Raw genomic sequence first — 23,204 nt, forward strand, 5'->3', positions numbered from 1 at the left:
ACAAAAATGTAAAATAGCTGCCATACCATATTGTTTGGGAAGCTCTAAGAAAACAGATACATTTTTCATATTGTCTATTTTTTCTGAAACGTACTTTCAACACCAAGATTTTAGAATCTGCACATAAAGAACTGTGGAGTAGTAGGCTGGCAGTAGTTAGCTATTTTTAGACGTACAGTGTGACAGTAGACTTCTCTGTGGGATGTCTTTAAATCTCTCCCTCTATCACATCTCATTCTCCTGTAAAGCAGCAGAGAAGATTGGGCTGAAGCACTGACAGCCCCTCTGAAGTTGAGACCCTGCTCTATGACCTTGGAGCTGAAAGTCTTCCTGTGACTTGTTGACCCTTCCCTGCCTTGGTTACTATCACAATACTTAAGTAGCCTGAGAATTTAAAACAACTGTATGTAAAGCATTTAGGAATGTTCTTAGCCCTTGTATGGTACTCAGCGAATACCAGCAATTGTATTATTATCACTTGCTTTCAGGATCTAGCACAGACACCATGGATGTCATAAATCCAGATGGACCAGCACCAACAAGCAGCTGTGATTTGGCTTCACATGGAAGTCATAGCTGTCCTTCAGTTTGGCAGTTTCATGAACTTAGCAGCTCTGTTCATGATCTCAGGATGATAACTCAGTGGTCTGATGTATAGGATGTGCTCTCTGAGGCTGAAAAGAAATTTTTGCTATTTATATATACTTGGAACCTGTTGTGCAAGGTTTTTAATTTAATAGATCATGAAATCTATAGGTTTTCTGAGTGACACAGAGTAGAAACTTTTATGTACAATTCAATTTGCTTATGAATCTATAGAAACTGTAAGACTTTGTGTCCATGTCTATACATGCATGGGTATTTATCTAAGGAGGAGTTTAAGATAAGAAAAAGACTACCTGATTCATACCTGGGACAGAAGTTTTGGCCCACTGATTTGTGATCCAAAGTAGAAACTCAAAGGGCTGTTTCTTAGCACTGATTTTATGAGTGTTCTTACCTTTTACTTTATTTTCAAACTTCAACTTCTTTACTCTCACATGGGACTTTCTATAGCATCAGTTCCTTTCTTCTTTCTCTATGTGACTGATGGTTATGACATGCTCACTGCCAGTTACCCTTCTAGGATTATAAAATACTTTCTTTTTCTGTTTAATAAGTATGAATGCATCAGGTGAGGTTTCACAGTTTGGACAGAGCAGTGAACAGAACAGGCCAATTTTTCTTATCTCCACAGATTTTTTTAAACTTCTATAATATATACACTAAATGAACACTTAGCTTAAATATTAGCTAGTAATGTCATATAAGATGGTGTCATTAAGTAAAATAAACAAAACAGAGAGATGAATGACAGGGCAAAGCACATTTATTTGAGTATTTTGGGAAACAATACTAAAGGAAATGATTGACATGCATGAAGAACTGAACCAGTTCAGTAAAAAAAAATGAAAATGAAAAAAATAAAAGCAAAGTAGAGAGTCAGCTGATTAGTCTAATCAAATAACTTGATATTCTCATTGTAGTGAAATGTAAAGAAACCCAGAAGCATGAAAATATTATTTCACATGAAACCTTTTAGCCTTTTTTTTGTATTTTGGTACAATATTTACAAGAACTTTTAAATCTATATCTACTCATATATACACACATATGTATGTGTGTGTATATATGTAATATAAAAATATAATGGTAAGAGTTTCATGTGTCTGTGTGGGGAGGAGTGGGAGTGTGTGTTCCTATAGGTTTGAGTATTCATATTTGATGTATATCTGATGTGAAAGCCAGAGGTTGATATCAAATCTTTTACTAAATTATTTTCCATCTCATTAAATTTTCTGCATTATTTCTTATTATTTATCTTCCCATATAATATTTCATAAACATAATTGCTAAAGGTTTCTATTTCAGTATACAAACATGTGGTCTTTAACATAATTGCCTTCTCTGTGCATCTTTTTGGTTGTTTTTATTCTTGCTCTGAATATATGTTTTTGTCATAAAATTAATATTTTTGTTGATATCTATTAATATTTTTGAAAGCTTCTTGAAGTTGATATCTGGTAGTACAATTTATTTTAATGTTATATATTAAAATAGCATAAACTCTCTTTTACTAGGATTAAAGTACATTAAGCCTAAAAGAAAATATTTGAAAAACCTTTGAAAAGAATCTACAATTTGTCTGTATTCCTCATACTGATTTATGCTTACATATTCACTGGTCTTTTAACATAATTCTTCAAGGGTCCATGAGATGTCTCAGCTAATAGAGGCATTTGGCATTTGTCACCAAGACTAACAATTCCCAGGACCCACATGAGGAAAGAAAAGAACTTGTCAGATACTTCCTATGGCACATGTACATGCTCCCCCCGCCCATACATGTAAGAAAAAGTAAATAAAAAAACCCTTCAAAATAGCAGTTCCGTTCTGCAGAAGAGTCACGATTAAGGGAGAAATAATTCTTCATGACTTAAAAGATAGTTTCAGTTAAAATGATCTCCCAGACACCCAGGAAGATTAAGACTACTAAAATTCATTACCTGGAGTTTAGGGGAAATTATTCTTGGTTTCTTTCCAATTAAATAACAGTAAATAATCCCGAAAGAGAGATGATATTTAACAATGACGGATTTCCCCAACTCCGTACTTACGGCGTTATTTTATGCTACCTGGATCTCCACGTTTCAGCAACCTCTTCTGACCCACAGGCTCACTCACAACCTCCCTATCTTCTCCGCGAGCCCCTTCATCCCAGTGGAGGAGTGCCATTAATAAGCTACAAGGTTTTATTAGTTTATCTGACAAATGCTGATCTCCCCTGTTGGGTTTAATTTGCTGGTCTGTTATTGGGGTTGCTCCCATTCATCATCGGGTGACCTTTCCTCCTCTGTACTCTAGAACTTGTGTAGAATTAATCCTTCCATGTTTTTCCCTAAGAGAATTAATTACTGACATACAATTTTTATTCTTGATAATTATGGAGTTGATTAATGTCTGTAATGTAATCATATAGGTACAGCCAAAGTGAGTCACTAGGAACTTCAGAGTAAATTTTGTTTCCTTGCTTTCCCTTGACTTGGGGACCCATCTGAGAAGGCAATTTAACCCTTTTGATAGAAGCATAACTCTATGGTGACATGTCTTTATTACTTTTTTTCTTAGATGCTGGAACAAAACTATAATGAACCTCATTTTAAAAAGATCCACAATACTAAACAAGACTTTTGCATTCACTGGAATGAAAATGTGTCCTTTAAAATGTATTTCTAAATAGTATCTATGAAGACAAAAACAAAGAAAATTGCCCTTTCTCATGTAAAGAGACCCATTCCTTACTGGAAAAACTGGAGAATGCAAAGCCAGTGGAATAAGGCATTGGAAATTAAATTATTCAAAGTTTCTAAAAATAAAAACAGCAAGAGACCATCACTGACAATGCTGCTGTCCTAAGAACCATCAAACTCGCACCCCCAAACACTTGTTTGTACACCTACTTTCCACACACACCTCTGCCCACACACACCTACTAATACAAAACCTACTCACGCACATATCTACCCACACACACACTTATACCCCCACACATCTGCTCACACTCACCTACTGCCACACACATCTACCCACACACACCTATCCCCCACATTTACACATACACATACCTACCCACACACAGCTAACCCCTCACACCTACCTACTCACACCCACCTCCACACACCTACTCTCCCACACACCTCCCCATACACATACCTATACCAGGATAATTAGAACTGTGTCCCTCTTTTAATATTCTTCTCATCCTGGCTTTTTATGCATGCTTGATTTAAAATATCTCCTAGGACTATTTTTCTCAGTCTGTTGTGATTAACGAAAATATCACTAGAGAAACTTTCAGAGAGGTTTAGAAACGTATAAAAATTCTACAACCCAATGAAAGCTGTGAGCTACAGCATGGAATATCTTTTCTAGACACTGGAGTATTATATTCCCTCTTCTTAGCTGAATGTTCACTGACTTAAAACATACTGAAGTTTATACAACGTGTATAATCTGTATCCAAAAGGAACTGCTTCTTCTACTGGAACCCGGAAGCATGGTTCTGACTCTTCAACAGTGAGGTGAATATTTTATAAGTTTAGATGCTCAAGTTTTGAGGAAAGAAAATCACAGGAGGCTTGGTCCCATGCAACCTTTATCTTTCTGGTAGATATTTACAACTTTTGTTTTTATTTTATAATTTAAAATTCTACCCTCTCCAGGATTAGCTCACATGTGTGTGCAATGCATAGTAAGAAATGGCTTTGTTCAGGGGTTATTTTGTAAGGGTGCTGTTCACCTGATCCCCCTCTTCATGCTACTTGCTCCTTGACCAAGATTTCTGGATAGAAAATATACAATACCTCAATACTATAAAGACAAAACTCGGCAAAAAATGCAATTTCTCTTTTGTAGTAGCCAGAGAAGAACATACTTGGGACTTAATCCTGACAAAGTAAATATTTGCTGAAATGAACTGAAATCAATATAATTGGTTGTAATAAGATATATACTACCCGGCTGTTTAAATTGAAAGCCTAATAATTTTATTATTTTTTCTTTTCTTGGATGTTACTGAGAAAAGGTCATAGATTAAGTGTTCTTCCTAGAAGTATTGGAGATTTCTCCAGCTTTACAAGATGGGAAATGCTGCTCTTTCTTGCTAATTCTTTGGAATTTGAATTGGCAGGTCATGTAAAGTATACTGCAGATGTTTGCAGAGTGAAGGAACAGAGTGTAGGAGATGGAGGAAGAGTTGGAGAGTCAGAAGTGAGTGAGGGATGTTGTGCCTTTTAGTTTTATGTTAACTCGTTCCAAGCAAGAGTCTTGTAGAAGAGGGAACTTCAATTGAGAAAATAACCCACCCGATTGGCCTGTGCTGCATTTCTTGATTGCTGATTGGTGTGTGAGGGTCCAGCTTACTGTGGGTAGTACCACTCCTGGGCTGGTGGTCCTGGATGCTATTAGGAGCAAGAGTAAACAGGTTCCCACCAGGTTTGAGTTCCTGCTTGACCTACCTCAGTGATGGAGTGTGATGTAGTACTCTAAGTGAACAACTCCTCTTACCCCTAAGTTGTTATATCCAGCAATAGAAACTCGAAGACTGACGGAGAGGGGAAGGGCGAGAGAAAGGACAGAGGAGAGAAAGAGAGTTACAGGTAATGCATACAGAAAACTTTACTTCAGACCCAAAGGAACTTAGAGAGAAAGGGGTAGGAAATGATATAGATGGAACCAAAGAGCTTAGGGAAACTTTTTAAGACAGGAAAGACTAGTGAGGAAACTTGGAAAGGTAACCTTGGAATCCAAAATCAAAAAGTCTGTAAGGTAAAAAAATATTTGGTCCAGTTCTTTTGTACCAGTTGCCAACCCTGAATACAGCTAGTCCCTGAGCCTCCATCCGCATGTCTCACAGGGTGACCATGCAGCAAAAATGGTGACTAGGTAGTTCACAAATTTCACCAGGCCAATAGCAATATTACCCCTGTGAGCATTTGATTTTTAAGAAGCCCTGGATACCTGTAAGGACAAAATTGAGCAGTGAGTGGTTTCCCACCCTTAGACTTGATAAAAGACAGCTATTTCTGCTAAAACTTCAGACTCCATAAGTTCATAGATAATGATAACATGAATTGTCCTAAGGAGTAGGTGTATGTGTACCAGACTTACAATGGCTATATATACTATGGAGAATAATTGACAACTTTTAATAAATTCCCCTTGTGAGAGGATCCCTTGGGATCCTCTGACTGGCAAACAGGCGTACAAAAATAAAGGTTTTACTATGTCCAAAACATGAATTAAGTAAATTTCCATGAGAATGGTGGTGGCTCACACCTGTAAAGCTGACAGATGCAAGAGGATTAGAGCAAATTTGAAATCTACATAGTCAGCTGGAAGCCAATCAGGACTTCTGGGTCAGGCCCTACCTCAAAAACCAAAAGAATTATAACTTTAGCCCATACTTGGAGAGTTCATTCTTCCCTATACTGGGTATGTTGGCTCTTGCCTCCTAGCTCAGCATTTCTCAGCACTTGGAGAGCTGAGTCAGGAGGATTCTAAGTTTTAGGCCTGGGTACACAGAAAGTTCAAAGCCAGTCTGGCCTTCTTTGTACTATTTACCAAAGCTTTTCTATTTCATGCTATTCCAGACTGTACCCTCCTTTCCCATCTCCTCCCCTCCAGCAGCTTCTAACCCACCTTCATTGCATTCCCATCAGCTCCCTACATGTGCTCCCTCTCAAATCCATGTTGTACACAATTAAAGAAATGTAGCTTTATATTCATAAATCTGAGGGACAGTTGGAGTGTAGGAAATTATGTTATATAGTCATTTCCATGTTTCTATGACACTTTCGTACGTCACATTTTAAAATCAAACTCAAGGGTTTTATTCCTTAACAGATGACAAGAACCTTGGGAGACAGGTGTACATTCCTGAAATTCTAGTAGAAAAATAATCCACCTTGAAACTAGATGACAACATGTAACTCAAGCAGAGCTCTATGTAATTGCCCATTGTCGGTAATTATAGACTGCAATGTAGAAAATTAATATTTGCTAAGCAATGGAGATTTTCATGTTAGTCTGTCATAACAGGGGTTTTATTACTAGAAGATGTTTTAGTTTAATGGCAAATCTTTGGACTCTGTGTTAAAGGGTCATAAATTATGTTTTTTAATTTGGTAGCCATCTTGCTACTGACTGAGCATAAGGTATTTAATTATATTTCTTTAACAACTATCAAAATATGAACACTTTCAGGTTCCAAAGGACAATTTGAATTACACATAAAACACATCAATTTATATTAAGATGACATGTAAAAATTGGAAAACAAAATGATCCACTTCTATTCAGGCTTCCTTTTAGAGCTGTATAATCTTTCTGCACATAATTTTTCCCTCCTTCTAAAATGGATAGAGTGTTAACAATGACCTTGTTGCACTATTGAAGAATTACTTATATAATGCTTACTAATCACTAGCAGAAGATTTTACACATAACAGCATTTAATGAATATTATTGTGTGAGGAATATTTATTTAAAATATTAAAATTGTGTAATGGATGATACATTATGGATGGCAAGGATAATTCTCAAAATGTGTTATGAGTTTTGGTTATAGTTCTGTGAAATTGTTCTTAGAATAAAATAGAAAGATACAAATGCTTCATATGGATATATAAAGTTTATACTTACATAAGCCATTTATGATTGATTTTGAACAGCTACTACTCTGTAAATTCTCATGTGTTTCTCTATGGCCTCTTAATCAAAATCTGATAAACAGTGGCAATAGTTTGAAATGCTGCTTTAAAATTATAAATTATATAGGCTGTATAAGAATGGGAAAGCAAAACAAACCTAAAGGACAGTATTTTTAAATTTAATATATATTCATAAAGGCAAATAGAATGTTAAAAGCAAGCCTAAGTTTTCATTCAAGGCCTGAACCATTTCTAAAACATCTTTTTCGTTGATTGGTTTGCACACCATACATTTCTAAACTATGTGTTTTGGGGCGTGGGACACAATGGGAGTGCACTCTGGGTCCACTCTACAGTGCGAAGCCTTGGTGAGAATAGTGGTGTAAAGTTTTGCCTCTTCACATATAAACTACAGGAAAGAATCTTTGCCTGTGGCTGTTTTTTTTTCATTTGCCTTGTCAAATAGTTAATTCAACACTGGTATAGGTTAATAGCTGTCATCTACACTTATCTGATTTTACAAAGAATACCATTGATAATGTGCCTGGGTCTCAAGCAGAAGGATGAAAGGCTCTAAGAGTTAAACTTGAGGTTCTCTGAAGAAAAAAATTATGGCTATGAACTGTAACATAAATAGGGAATGTGATTCTAGCTTGTTGGCCTGTCCTAAATGCAAGGTCATATTACAGTATCAACTATTAGCAAGGGTTCCAGCCTGTCCTAGGGACTTGGCCTTGCCAGTCTCGACAATTATGGGAGCTAATTCTTTAAAGCTTTCTCTTTTAGTTACATCATTTGCAGAATAATGAAGACGACTAAAGAGTCATATTAAATATTTCAGATTCATAAAGTCATATATTCACATTTCTCTCATTTGCAGGTCTTAGAGTTTATTTATAAAATCAGGTATGCATTTATGACATGAAGTGTAAGTAAAATTAAGGTGGGGTAAAGTCATGGATGCAGAAAGGAGAGGGGAGGAAGGAGAGGGGTGTATGAGGGAATATGACAGTGTCTTTAGGATACAGAATCAAGTATAATAAAGATATGTCACTTCAATGATACTTTTAAAATCCTTTCAAATTGAGTCTGCACTGACCTTTGTCTCATAACTCTCTTAACAATACAACATAATATATAATTACATTTACATTACATTAAGTACCGTGATTAATCTTGAGGTGACATTAAGCATATAGGATTTTATGTGAGGGAGTTGAGCATTCCTAGACACTGGAAATACTGAGAGACAACTGACTGTACATTATGTGGCTATATTTTGACAAGTAAGTTCGTCATTATGTAAACATCCCACAGTGTTCTGACACAAACTAAGACAGCAACATCACCAGGCAATATATTCCTATGAGATCACCATCATTTATGCAGTTTTCACTGACTAGAGTTTTGTTTTGTTTTTTTTTTTTAATGTGGGCTACAACTGTATAAACACACACATGTATAAACAAAACCAATGGAGATAGATTTTTCAGAGAACAATGATGGATATATCATGTCACAAGAAAATCTCTTTTGAGGATAAAAAAACACTCAAAATGTCTAACTTCCTCATGGTCCCTTTTCAAATATCCAAAGTTTGTCTTTTCATATCTTCCTATCAATCAGAGTTCTAATATAGTAAAGGAAATAATGATGTGAGATTAAATTTGACATCTGTTCTACCATAATATGAGTGAGGCAATTGAAAAAACTCATTATGGATTACAGAACAGGCAAAAGATGGGTTTATGAAATTTAATGGACTATATTTATGTTAAGGAATATTCTTCCTTTTAACAAATGTACATGGAGACACCAGAGAATGGGGGAACATGATACATCTAGCTTATTCTGAAATACCTTTCAGAAAATACAACTAAGTTGAGAAATAAGGCAGAGAATACAAATTTTAAACAAGGACTAATTCTGGGTAAAGGTGACACAGAAATTCTCTGCATTATCTTTGCAATCCTTCTATATGTTCAAGATTATTTCAAAGTTTCAAAAGGCACAAGGGCTGGAAAGTCTATAGAGTTCATTGGTAGAACATTTGTCTAACATGCATACGTTTCTGTGTTTGAACCTCATCACAACTGGAAAACACTCAAATATAATTAGACTTAAAAGTCAAAAGAGCAAAGTAAATTGATGGTACAGGTGGCTATAAACCAGAGCCTCTCCATCACATTAGCAAGTCAGCAGCTTCCTGGCTCCTCATACCAGATCCACAGTTAACCTTCCAGAAGGAAAGGGCTAGAACCTTAGATGTTCACACTAGAATTGGAAGGTACAAAGACCCATTATTCTTCCACCACTAGTGTATATTTTCACAGTAGAATGACTAGTCTTAGATAAATGTAATTTAAATGAATATAGTTAAAAAACACTATAACTCAGCCTTCTTTTTTTAAAAAAAATATACTAACCATTTAGGAAATCTTTTCAGATCTTTTCTAAGTTCTGACTTGTTAAGGATTCCTCTTTGAGGAAATGATAACCTGGAAGACCCCACATGATGGAATCCCCAAAAGAGGACCATTTACTTTGGAGCACTGTGAGAAGATTTCCTCTATACCATAAAAAATTCGCCAAAAAGAATTTTACTCTGAGGAAGACTACAAAATGTTGTGTAATCCAAAGAAGCATGCCTAGCATTTGCTCTGCTCTATGAGTTGTGACCTGCTTCATGGATATAAGCCACTCAAATGCTGTTCTTTGTAGGCAGTACTAACTGGAATCCTTCAAACCTCACCCTAAACTCAACTGCCTAGAAAACTTCAATTTGGTTACAATTTCAAGTCCATCTCATACAAAATAAGTAAATGTTTTCCTTCTCTCTCTCTGCTTTAGTGTTTTTCTTCGTACATTCATACAATATCTCATACTTTTCTTCTGATATGACTGTTCATCCTGAAATCTACATATGTGAGTCTCAGGAAGTTCATCTCGAAATACGAAGCCCAAATTAGGTTTATATCCTTGCTTTGTACCTCAACAGAAATCGCAGGGGCCTGGAGAAGAAAGTCTGCTGATGCCAGATTGATCTCCACTCAGCTCTCCCTGGCCTCTTGTGTCCTGAGTAAGCTCTGACTAATATTAATGCTTATCATATGGTAGCACATATATCATCATTCCATACCACAGGACAACCATGGACATCTGAGAATAATGTACTAGCTGTGACCCTTTGTACATCTGTCTTGTGCAAACCTGTCACCAAACAATGGAGGTAAAGTTAAAGAATTGTGTTATTCATAGCTTCAGAGACAGAAAGGAAGTAAGGAATGGATTTTTCTTTCAGATTTTCACACAATCCAAAAAAGCCCTGTGTGTATTGGATGGGGAAATACTATTTCTCTGTGTTTCTTATGCTATAGGAATGCAGTTCTGACATGTCTTGGTTTTCATTCCAGGGTTGATATACTTCAGAAGTTTCCTTCATTCTTTTAAATGTCTGTTTAAGTTGTTCATGTGGAAGTGCTTAAGTCCCTTAGAACATCAGCCTTTCCTCTCATTGACCTTTCAAATCTTTCCCATTGTTCATTTAATCAATCTTGTATGTAGCGGCTTAATTTATCTTCCCTCATCTTACTCCTTTGCTTACAAAAGCAAAATAGAACAAAACAAAGCACAATAAATCTTCTGATCACCGCTTCACATCCAGAATATGTTGGAAAGGCTTTCAGCTCAGCTGTGCTCCACTTTCCCATCCTCTTCATTGTCCCACTGACCCTTCACTGCTCATATATGCTGTCCTCGAACCCACCTACGTCATCCATCCCATGCCTTCTGCTTATTCCAATCTCCAGTCTAGGAAGCCAGTTTAACCTCCATCTAAAAAAAAAAAATCCTACCATAGTTTTAGGTACAGCTGTAGTTCACTACCCACCCTTACATAAACAGGATTCCCTTCCTTCTCCAAGTTGCTGGGCTGTTGCCACATGTTTTGATGACTTCTTCTCCCACAATGGGTTCCTGTGACATCTCGCCTATGAAATGGAGATGTTAAAAGCTACCTACCTTACAGGTGAAGACTGAATGAGTTGATATTGTTAAATAAAACTACTTATACTACTAATTCCTTACAGCATAAGGGTCTACCTACCATGTTTGTCAATGTCAGTGTTATTTAAATACAAACATAGTTCTTTGTAGACAGATAACCAAAATAAGTCAAATAAATATCAAAAAATAAAACCAGGTAGCCTTTGAAGATGAATTCTTGGTTTACTAATATACCAGATGTTTTTGGTAAACCAATTTTGAGAAAATGGTGACTAATTAATTGTTTATATAACTAACAATTTATAAAATTGAAACTAGACTACAAGCTGAGTGTTGTAGGCTCACACATAAAATCTCATCATTTAGGAGGCTGTAACCAGACTATTGTCAAGAGTTTGAGGTTAGCAAGGGCTACAGAGTAAGACAGTGTGCTCAGAACAAAGCATTATAGTGGATACTTCAGGTAGATACTCTAGCTAATACTAACAAAAGTATCTGCCTTGTAGATAAAATAATAGACTGCTTTCTACATCTCTAGGTTCCTGTGTTTATGGAGATGGGTTTCATAAGGAAGTCTGTGTGGAGAAACCAGGAGTCAAGGTTCTCCTTACAATGTTGTTAATGAGTCCATTTGAGCATTTACTAAAACCATGATTATAGTTTACCAGGCATTTTTTTCTGATTTGTAAATGGTATATATATATATATATATATATATATATATATATATATATATATATATATATATATATATAAACTAACACATATACATAAAATTAAATAACTATCACATTTCAGTTAATTGCTTTTGCCAAAATAAGTATAGGCATGTGAAGCTAGGACTTCACAACTGAGCCCACACTTGCCCAAGTGTTGTAGTAGAACAATAAAGGTTTTAGGGACATGTTGCCCAGTTAGCATTGTACTGCAATCAGTGGGACAGCAATCAGCAATATTTATTATATCCCTCAAGCACACCTCCTCTACATGGAGGGATCAGTTCTGTAATCATAGTCCCCCTTCCTCCTGTCTTTCTGATCTCATACACTCACTGTGATTGCTGTAAAATACTGAAGTACTACATTTCCCAGAATGCACTCTGCTCATCCTGCCTACCCCTCTTCTGCACAAACACAACCTCTTGCTTCCTCCAGTCAGGGTAAATTCTCACACATTTTCTAAGTTCCAGTTCATTTGCCACTTTATCCCTTCCTCAGATTTTTCTGAGCATAGTTAAAAATGTCCAGATTTTGTTTCTATAGTTCTAAGACCTCTGTTTTTCTACTGCTACAATTACTTATTTACCCATCTGCTTCTTGATTTAATTCTAAGCCTCTCAGTGACTGAGATCTACTTCAATTCATTTGTCAGCTCATTGCATCCAGTACAATGTAGGAATTTAATAAACACTATTACAGGAAGTGCCTGGGTAAACACCAATCATTTTTCTCATTGAAGATTAATATTTCTGCTATGTAAACTTCCTATATATTCAATAATTGTATCTTTACATAAACTAAATCCATTTTAATTTTCATTTAAATAGCATGTTCATACAACATGGTCATAAATGCCCATTTTTATTTTTTAGAACATTTTCTTCTTTAATTTAAAATCTTCTCCAAATTACTTTGAGGCTAATTCTATCCATCAAATGTCCTTATACTAATTAGAAAGTATTTGTATATCCCCAAAAATCCATTGTGCTGGATATGGATCATCATCTTTTCCCTCATTTCATGGGTGTAGCTGTTCATCCATTCATCCATCCAGTTAACAAGCTGTGCATTCTTACTACCAGCAATTGCTATTTAAGCACTATTGTCTGCTAGACAGTGAACTCAGGACTGAAGATACAAACAAAGATGTAAATAAAAAGGCTTGCCCTTGCAGAGCACCTAGTCCACAGTAGGCAGGGAGGCCATAGCCAGAACCACAGCAAAAGACAGCATGAGGTAAATGCTAAGAGAAATGTGCAAAGTTCAGGGTGTGAGATCAAGGCAGCAAAGCAGGGACTCTGACAGTTTGTAAAGAAAGATTTAAAAACACTGCAAATGCCATACCTCTAAGTGCCTGAAGATACCCTCCTACCACCTCAGCTCGTCCTTCGGTGGACTCCAGCAAAGGGACAGCATCTGTGTCCCACCCTCTCCACAGTGTCTGCCAGTGTGTCAGTGGTCCTCTGGAAGCACTGTATTTGAAAGCTAGAGAGCCCTTTCCCCTTCAGGCAGCCTGAAGGGTGATGCAGACATGGGAGCTGAGCCTATCAGTGCTGGTATCAAGCAGCTGAGAAAGTTGTAGCCCGTGAGTCATGGCTCTTTTCATGTGTTTTCAGATCTGTGGGAGGAGAGGCCTTTGGCTGGGAGCACCAGCCATGTAGCACCTGGGATGATCACTTGGGGAATGAACGCCGCTGGAGGCGCTCGGAGAGGTACACAGTCCTCCCACCTTCCCAAAGTGTGCACATCCCCAGTGCCACCACCAGGCCATGCCTCAAAATAGTGTGAGAGCCAAAAGCCCACATTTTCAAAAAAGGGACAAATAAATTAAGCTCTGCCACCCACTCCCCTTATGTGCAGCTCAGGGAAATCAAATGAAATAAACAAGCAAATTAGCAGCTGGTACGTGAGCTCCAGATCACGAATATTTTTCAAAGGCTCTGCCAACCAGTTCTTCCTGAATCAAATGTGTTCTTGTTGGGAAAGTAATAATTAACAATCATACTACTAAGATTAATATCTAATATCTAGTGAAAGCTTACAGTGTACCAAATACCATGCTTAGTTTAAACAAGCCTCCTTAATTCTTATCAAATTCACTATGTACTTTTCTTTCTTTCATTCTTTTTTTCTAACTTTCTTTTCTTTTTTTTTTTTTAATGAAACAGGGTGTTTTTACATAGCCCTGGTTGGCTTGGAACTCACTATGTTGCCAAGCTGGCCTCGAGCTCACAGAGATCCACCTGTCTCTGCCTCCTGAGGGCTGGGATTAAAGGTGCACCCCCATCACCCAGCCATGATGTATCTCTGTAATTAAGACTTTACCAGTGAATACCCTTACACTCAGAAAGTCAGACTAATTTGTCAGAGTTCATATGTGGTAAGTAGAAGAAAGGCTCTGTATTTGCTAGTATCTCAAGTGTTTAGCTTTGAATACACTTTCATTAAATTAAAGGAACATATTAATGTAAGATTGTGATGTTTCTATAAGCTAAGAAAATAGCCCTCTTGATCCAGGGTCATTCTTCTTTGCTCTGCAACTGTAGGAAATAATTAAACAAACACACAAACAAAAATGTGGGAGTTTGAAGTTAATTAATGTTAAACGCATGGGAGAAAATAATTATTCATGCTGTTCCATATATATGCTTTTATAAGTGACACTTTTATGCAAAAGAAATTAGTTTAAAGCCATTTAGCACAACTTCAAGGGACTTTCTTACTTTTTAGAGGCAAATACTCTGTCTGTACTTAACGTCCAGTGGAACAACAGTGCATGTAAATAGAATATTGTGGATTAACTTCAGGATAATAAGGTGAAGACATCTAGAGGGAAGAAAATTTAAGTATCTTCTTCACTTTTTAATTTTTAAATTGTTTTGTTTTTGTTTGTTTGTTTGTTTGAGACAGGATTTCTTTGTGTAGGCCTGGCTGTCCTGGAACTCACTTTGTAGACCAGGCTGACCTGAGACTCACAGAGATCTGCCTGCCTCTGCCTCCTGGAAATAAAGGTGTGTGCCACCACCACCACCTGGCCATTTAAAAAATTTTAATGAGAAATTTACTCAGCATCAGCCTTCTAAGAGGTCATAGTGAGTTCAGTTGGATGGTAAGCAGTGCCGGGAAAAGCTTCTGTGCCTTACACTGAAGGTTGGAAAAGACAGTAAATTAGGGCTGTACAGAGTCTCTGCGTTCTCATGGTATTTCAGACAGCTGAAGAGGAGAGCAATGTCAAACAAGTCTCTATTACAGCCTCCGGGAATGGAGTATTCCTTGGGGAACACTGTCATGATTTGCAATCATGGGTCCCATTTCAGAACTTCTGAATTAGAGTATACAGTGTGACGCAACACCCAGATCATTTGGAACCACACTGAAGTTTGATAACTCCCACCCGAAACATTCACCAGAGTCTCTTGTACACTTGCTACACCTCGCAAGGGACGATGCCAGGATGAACATTCCAGCATTCTTCTTCCCTCTGTGCATGTCAAAGACATGATGTTTACTGCCTTAGCCTCGGCAGGAAATGCCCTTACCTCTCAGGGGAGCTGTTTTAGCAGCATAACTCTTGTCTCTGCTTCCCCACTGATCCAATCATGTCCAGATATGACACAGCAACAAGGAGAATCTTTTGTCATTTGGAATACCAGAATGTGTTACTCCCATGCTAAAAGTATTTCAGGGGCCTTTCTTTGACCTGAGTGTAAACTGTATTATGAAGTATCCATCTGTACCATTGTCTCACACATTGCTTATTTTCCTTCAAAGCACTGATCACCAACAGTTGTTCAGTCTCCATATCTTTACATGACTCCTCCTTCTGAAACTCTCCTGTAATCTCCATATAGAGATCTCCTTAATAACTCTTTTTTATGATTTTCTTTTTCATTAAATCCATTAATCAATCAAAGGTATTTATTTTTATAATTTCTGTAAAAATATAAAATTGTCTTGAATACCCAATATAATTGGTCCTTGTTAATCACATAAACTGACCACGTTTCCTTGATTCTTGAAAAAGACTATTTCTTTCATACCCATTGATACTATCCTGTTCTTGAATTCACCAAATGTGGCACTTCATTATACTATTCACACCACTTAAATAGCTGTGAGAGCTTAATTCCAAGGCAAAAGGCACAGTAGTTTTTTTTTTGTTTGTTTGTTTTTTGTTTTTTGTTTTTTGTTTTTTGTTTTTTAAGATAAAGTTAATAACACTTAAAGAAAAAGAACATCACAGACCTCTCTGGTAGTTTTCACTAAAGAACAGTGTCCCATTGCAATCTTGATTCCTAAGATAGCAAGCACTATTCCAAAAGGTCAGGACTACCCTGAGCCCAAAACAGTTAACCTGAAAGTCACCAAAGGACTATACAAGGTAATTCCATGTGAACCCTCATGAGAAAGTGTAGAACTTGAGTATTCCCTTATACAATTGGAGGCATTGCAACAGCAAACTAGGATTTAATCCTTTAGTTGTACCTAAATGAATGGTTTCTGGTATCCTTCACCAAAGAATATGCTTGTAGAAAGTCCTGTGATTTTCCCACAACATATTGAGACTCATATGCCAGATATGGAGGTAAAAACTAATTTCCTTAGCTAGTGTACCAGCCACAGCCGTTAGATCCCTAACTTGAGAACTATGAACAAAAAAGAGCTCCGCTTTTCTTCAGATATGAAACCTGGCCAACCATAGAGGCTGGGTGTGGAAAGCCTTAAGTTGAGAAAGCAGAGAAGACAGTGAGAACTGGAGATCTCTGTCTGCCTGCCTGCCTGCCTGCCTGTCTGTCTCTATCTGTCTGTTATACAGATGTGTGTGTGCATCTGTGTTTGTGTGTGTGTTTGTATGTGTGTGTAGCATGCATGATCTACATCTATATCTATCTATATCTATCTATCTATCTATATCTATATCTATATCTATCTATCTATCTATCTATCTATATCTGTATCTATATCATCTATCTATCTATCTCTATCTATCTATCTATCTATCTATCTCTATCTCTATCTCTATCTCTATTTCTATCTCTATCTCTATCTATATCTATATCTATATCTATATCTATATATCTGGTATTCCCTGTAATGATTTCCTTCTTTGTTTCATAACTGAACATCTTCATATGGCTCTATATTGTTTCTTCCCCCAGATAGCAAGCTATATTAAAACTATAAAACAAATATACCAAACTTGAAGAAACAGCACACAGTGTTATAAAACAGAAAAATTTACCATTGTTTGTAAATGATTTTTTTAGGGAAGTTAGTGGAGTGAAAAAAATAATTTAAATAATTTGAAGACATGGATAAACAACAAAAAAGGGGCATTTGAAAATAATGTATGGTGATATTTTATTTGTGCTCAAATGTGATTTTATTTGTATGTTAAAAATAAAGTTGCCTGGAGATCAGAGACCCATAAGCAGAGTCAGGTGGTGGTAGCACATGCCCTTAATCTGATCACATGGCAGGCAGAGTCTCTGTGTGGTCAAGGACACAGCTAAGGGTGGTGACACGAACCTCTAATCCCAGTACCAACCATAGAGATCTGGAGGTCTGTATAGACAGGCAGTGACTAGGAAGTCATGTGGTTGGGTTTAGAGCCAATGAGGAGGCAGAACAGAAAGGTAATAAAAAGACAAGTCAGACAGAAAGAAGTTCTCTCTCTGGAGAAGCTACTTCTGGTGGTAAGCTAAAGCTAGTCATGGCTATTGCTCTGATCTCTTTGGCTATTTCCTCTGTATCTGGCTCTGTGTTTCTTATTTACTAAGAATGTTTAGATATAAAGCAAAAGATAACCAGACTGCAATTCACAACTCCAGGGAGGCTACCCAGTAAAGAGGACCCTAAGAAAGACACAGGGATCACCCAATGACAGAGAAATGGATGAGATCTACATGAGCAAACTGGACGTGAAGGGGGCAATGGAGAGCAAGGGTCAGGGGAAAGAGAGCTTAGGGGAGCCGGAGGTCCCAGATGGATCAGGAACAGAATGGGAGAACAAGGAAAGAGATACCATGATAAATGAAGATCCCATGGGAATAGGAAGAAGCAGAGTACTAGAGAGGTCCCCAGAAATCCACAAAGATACCTCCACAATAGACTACTGGCAATGGTCGAGAGAAAGCCCAAACTGACCTACTCTGGTGATAACATGGCCAAACACCCTAACTGTCATGATAGAACTCTCATCCAGTTGACTGATAGAAGCAGATGCAGAGAGCCACGGCCAAGCCCCAGGTGGAGCTCCAAGAGTCCAATCAGTGAGAGAGAGGAGGGATTATGTGAGCAACAGATATTGTGACCAGGATTAGAAAAAGCACAGGGACAAATAGCCAAACTAGTGGAAACACATGAACTACGAATCAATAGCTGAGGAGCCCCCATGGAACTGGATCAGGCCCTCTGGATAAGTGAGACAGTTGACTAGCTTGAACTATTTAGGAGGCTCCCAGGCAGTGGAATGGGACCTGTCCTTAGTGCATGAGCTGGCTTTTTGGAACCTAGGGCCTATGCTGAGACACTTTGCTCAGCCTTGGTATAGGGAGGAGGGGACTGGACCTGCTTCAACTGAATGTACCAGGCTGGGCTGACTCCCAAGGGGAGACCTTGCCTTGGAGGAGATGGGAATGGGGGGGTGGGTTGGGGGAGAAGGCAGGGGGTGGGAGGAGGAAGGACAGGGGAATCCATGGCTGATATGTACAATTAAATTAATTATAAAATAAAATTAAAAAAGAAAGAAAGAAAGCAGGCTGTGTGAGCCAGGGGAAGTCAGTAAGCAGCACCCCTTCATGGCCTCTGCATCAGCTCCTGCCTCCAGGTTCTTTCCCTGTTTGAGTTCTTGTCCTGATTTCCTTTGATGATGAACAATGATATGAAAATCTAAGCCAAATAAATGCATTTCTTCACTCCACCTAAAAAAAGAAATTCGTCTATAATAATGTAAAAGTAATGTATGGAAAATACTAATTTACTCATGGGAAAACATTTCTTCTCATGTGTAAATGTCCCAAACTTCAATACAGATTGGAATATATTGTCAATAAAAAAGTCAGTGATGACAAATACCCTTTATTCTAACAAGATGTCTTCATATATTCAAAAGAATAATTCATGCTCTCAGAGTTATAACAAATACAGACAAGGTAAAAGAGAAGCATAGATATGAAAAGGACCCCAAAATGTCATGGTGTCATTAATTTAAGTTCCTATATATAAGTTCAGGGGACTACAAATGAGGTCATTGGGTCATCAGGAGCTCATCTTTGTGTGACTATTTTATATATGGCTACATTCAGATTCTTTGCAGTTTTGAAAACACCTTTATGCTCTTCTTTAGTGCTAAGGGTTCTGAGTGGATGGAAAACATTTGACAATATTACATTAAGGTAGCCTGGATACATGTAATGCAATTGAGTTAGGTACATCTTGAGGAGTAAATACATGTGGTGTGTATTGATGGTACAGTAGATGTAATTCTGAAACAACTTAAGTATTTTATTTTTCTAAGGCAATTGGGGAATTTCAATGTGTCATCCCAGAGCTCAGGTTTCTACAGTGACTTTTCTGCCTTATAACTGCAAAATATCTGAGTTCCTCTAGTAGTTTCTTAGCCACCACTAAATGACCCTTCTCCAATCTGTTTCAGGCTATAATATAAAAAAAACAAAACAAACTAGTATTTGTTTCCTTATGTAACAACAACCACACCACTTATACACTTACTGCATTACCAGCACTAATTGCAAGCAATGCAATCTTTATTATAGCTATGTTCAAAAGTCCTTTTTAATGAATTCCATTCAAATGTACACTCTCCTGAACCAAACTGCAAACTCTGAAAATGAGCTGTTCTATTTAATTTTAATTTCCTCTGAGCATAAGTAGTAGAACCCAACAAGAGGGAAGGTAAAAGTAGATATATGCATAACATATTGCCACACACCAAATCACACTATAGAAGCCATGCTATGCCAACAGGAAGAGATCTTTATCTTTACAAATTAATGAAGCAGGCATTTTCATAATCCTTGCAAGGTAGTTAGCACTTTCAATATTTTAATATAGAGTTCAAATGTGAGTAATCAGTTCTTAAAATACGAAGAAAACAAGTCCTTTAACCATTCAATGGCCTATTAACAAAACATTTCTACTGTGATAAATTCTATTTGCATATTCCTTATCTTATCAAGCAATTGATTGACTTATCAATATACAAGCCAAAGGATTGCTAGATACTGTTAAGCGTGTTTTTATTCAAACAATTAGTGATGTCACCGCTTTCCAGGTACTTAATTAAGAGTGAGATAAAAATCAGTGCTTGACCTTAAGATGTGTAAGGTCTAGTGAGTAAGGGAAAAACAACTTGGCATAGCAGCTAGTACAGAGAAGAGGAGGTCCAAAATTTTCAGCTTTTTAAGTGATTTATGGCATCCTAGGTGCACACAGCAAATGTTACATTCATTTGATATAATCTGGAATTAAGTAGCTCTGCTATGTGGCTAGCATTTTGCATTGAAATACTCACACCCTGGTTTCTGGATTTCTCAATGCAAAATGCTTTCTTGAATTTGTAACTGTCTCCAAATAGGGAGCAACATGCATGTAGTCAGGGGAAGCTGACTTTTCTACTGATCTTTATAACACAACCTTTGGGAAAACTTCATGTTCAGTCTGGAGTCACATGCAAATCAGAGTTCTGATTAAATTTTACAAAGCAGGATATACACAGACTCACCAGGGTAGAATATGATTATACTTGACACCTAGAATGATATTCAATGGAATTACTTTCTGATTAATTAAAAGCCATGGATTGAAATAGGTATTTCTAAGATTCAAGTCATTTAGTATTAAATGGATCATATTGACAAGGATGAGTTATAGGTCATATCTCACAGGAAAGAGACAACTATCACTCATGGGAGAGTGATGATCAGAATTTGGGACAAATAAAATCAGACTATAATTTACTGCTTTTTTTCTGGACAGTAATGGTGGAAGGTCTCCAAATCCTGATTACGAATTCTGTTTGATGAAAGGTGAGTTGGAGAAAAAACACTACCTTTTCTGATAGAGAGGCATGCTATTATTTTGCTACACCTTCACACCTGAAAATAAAAATTATTTTTCAAATAAAAAGTAGTCAAAGTTAGCTTGCACACTATCCTACTATAACTGTGATCCCTTTACTTGTGTAATATCATATTTTCACATCTAAATTTTAGTAACTATATCCTGGAGATATTCAGGATTATGATAGGAAACTATTAGGAAGCAGTGAGTCATCCAGTTCCAACTTCAGAGTTTAAATTTACAATTTTTCACTTTCTCAATGATGTGAAAAGCAATATGAATTCAGTAGAATAGAAATGATGCTCAGAATTTTTTAGCATTTATTTATTTTGTGTGCACATATTTGTTTGTATGCGCACATGTGTGTGCATGCATGCATGCATTGTGCATTTGTGTGTGCATGCATTTTTGTGTATGTGTGTGTGTGTGTGTGTGTGAGGAGAGAGAGAGAGAGAGAGAGAGAGAGAGAGAGAGAGAGAGAGGAGAGAGAGAGAGAGAGAGAGAGAGAGAGAGAGAGAGAGAGAGGAAGACAGAGACAGAAAACAAATTATGGGAGTTGGTTCTTTCCTTCTACCATGTAGATCCTGGAAATTGATCTTAGGTCACAATTTTTGGAAGGAAGCACCTTTATTCATTAAACAACTTTGCTGGCCCAAGAATTTTTTAGTTTGGATGCTTTCCCAGGCTATGGACACACAATACAGTACGTACTCTCTGGAGATCCCTGGCAGCAGTAGATAGCTTCAGCTCTCAGTTAGCCAGGTGACCATAAGAGAAAACACCCAATACTCTACAGTGTACTGTTGCTAAGCTTTGGTGTTCAATAGGAGTGGTATATGAAATACTTTAATAACTTTCAACTTGCATTGTAAGTGAAGGGACATCTATATCAGTTATCAGAATTCTTGGTTAAGAAATTCTGCCCACCTTTTCCCATGCTTATGTTTGCAATTGTTTGAAAGTGAAACTTATTTTTGCTGTATATTGCTCTTATATATTCACATTGCATACTCATTAGTGTGTGTGTATTGTGTGTGTATGTCTGTGAATGCTGGGGGGGGGGGCAGGTAACCTAGCTGCTTCTATGCCCATTGCACCACTGAGATATATACCTCAACCTTCACTGTGTACCATTCTACTTAGAACAAAACTTCCATAAACTAATTGAATGTGTTCAATTATTAGGATAAATTGCTTTTGTGATACCTGTATGCTATTCATTATACTTTCTTACTTTAGCTGCCAAGTTAGGACAACTGGCATGAAAGAACAATGAAATCTTAGGCAAACTTTACTTAAGTCATAGATGATGATAGTAAACTTATTCACAGATATAATTCACATTGTAGTGTTTTATTATTTAAGGTTTTCGACCAGCTGTCTAGAAAGGGGATACATATATGATATTGGTTATGTTAAATTCAAGCAGAATATATTAAAGAAAGTTCACTGATCTTTAAAGTCTAGCTTAGTTTCAGTCACAAGGAGTCAGCAAAGGCAATTAAAATGAAAACTTTTCTATCAGTCTTTTCAAACAAATTTAATTGCTCATGTAAATTCTGTCAGTTTTCTAAAATCATGTTTTGAGTCTCATTGATAACTTCTGTAGTATATTCAGTACAGGAGATAAAATTTTGTTTTCAGTGCTGATCATTTACATCATATTTTCCAGCCTACAATATTTTTTTACTTGACTTTCTAGAACCTACTGTTCTTTTCTCACATCCCATAATGGCATTTTAGTTAAGTAAAGACAACAAGGAGACAAGAATTTGATTTCTAGTCATCAAAATTGATGAAGAATTATATGAGTTAATCTTGATATGACTGAGAAGAAAAGACATATGTTCATTTATATGTGTCAGATCTGAGCTATAAATGTTCTGGGAGAGCAAAGACTAAGAGGAACTGCTGCCTGCTTTAGAGAACTCACTTGCTAGTGAGAGAAAGAGATGTAGTGGACATTGTTCTAGTGGGCAATGAAGAGGAATTAAGACCTTCAGTCACAGCAAGGGAGGGCAAAGAATGTATAGGAACAGAGGCAAAAATTAAGGAAGATGCAAAGAAATTATGAACACCAAGAAATGAAGTGTTTGATCACATAAACTTATTGTACTGCATTCAGATTTAAACACTTTATCCTGCA

Source organism: Onychomys torridus, chromosome 2 (genome assembly GCF_903995425.1).
Source record: "Onychomys torridus chromosome 2, mOncTor1.1, whole genome shotgun sequence".
In the NCBI taxonomy this organism is placed as follows: Eukaryota; Metazoa; Chordata; class Mammalia; order Rodentia; family Cricetidae; genus Onychomys; species Onychomys torridus.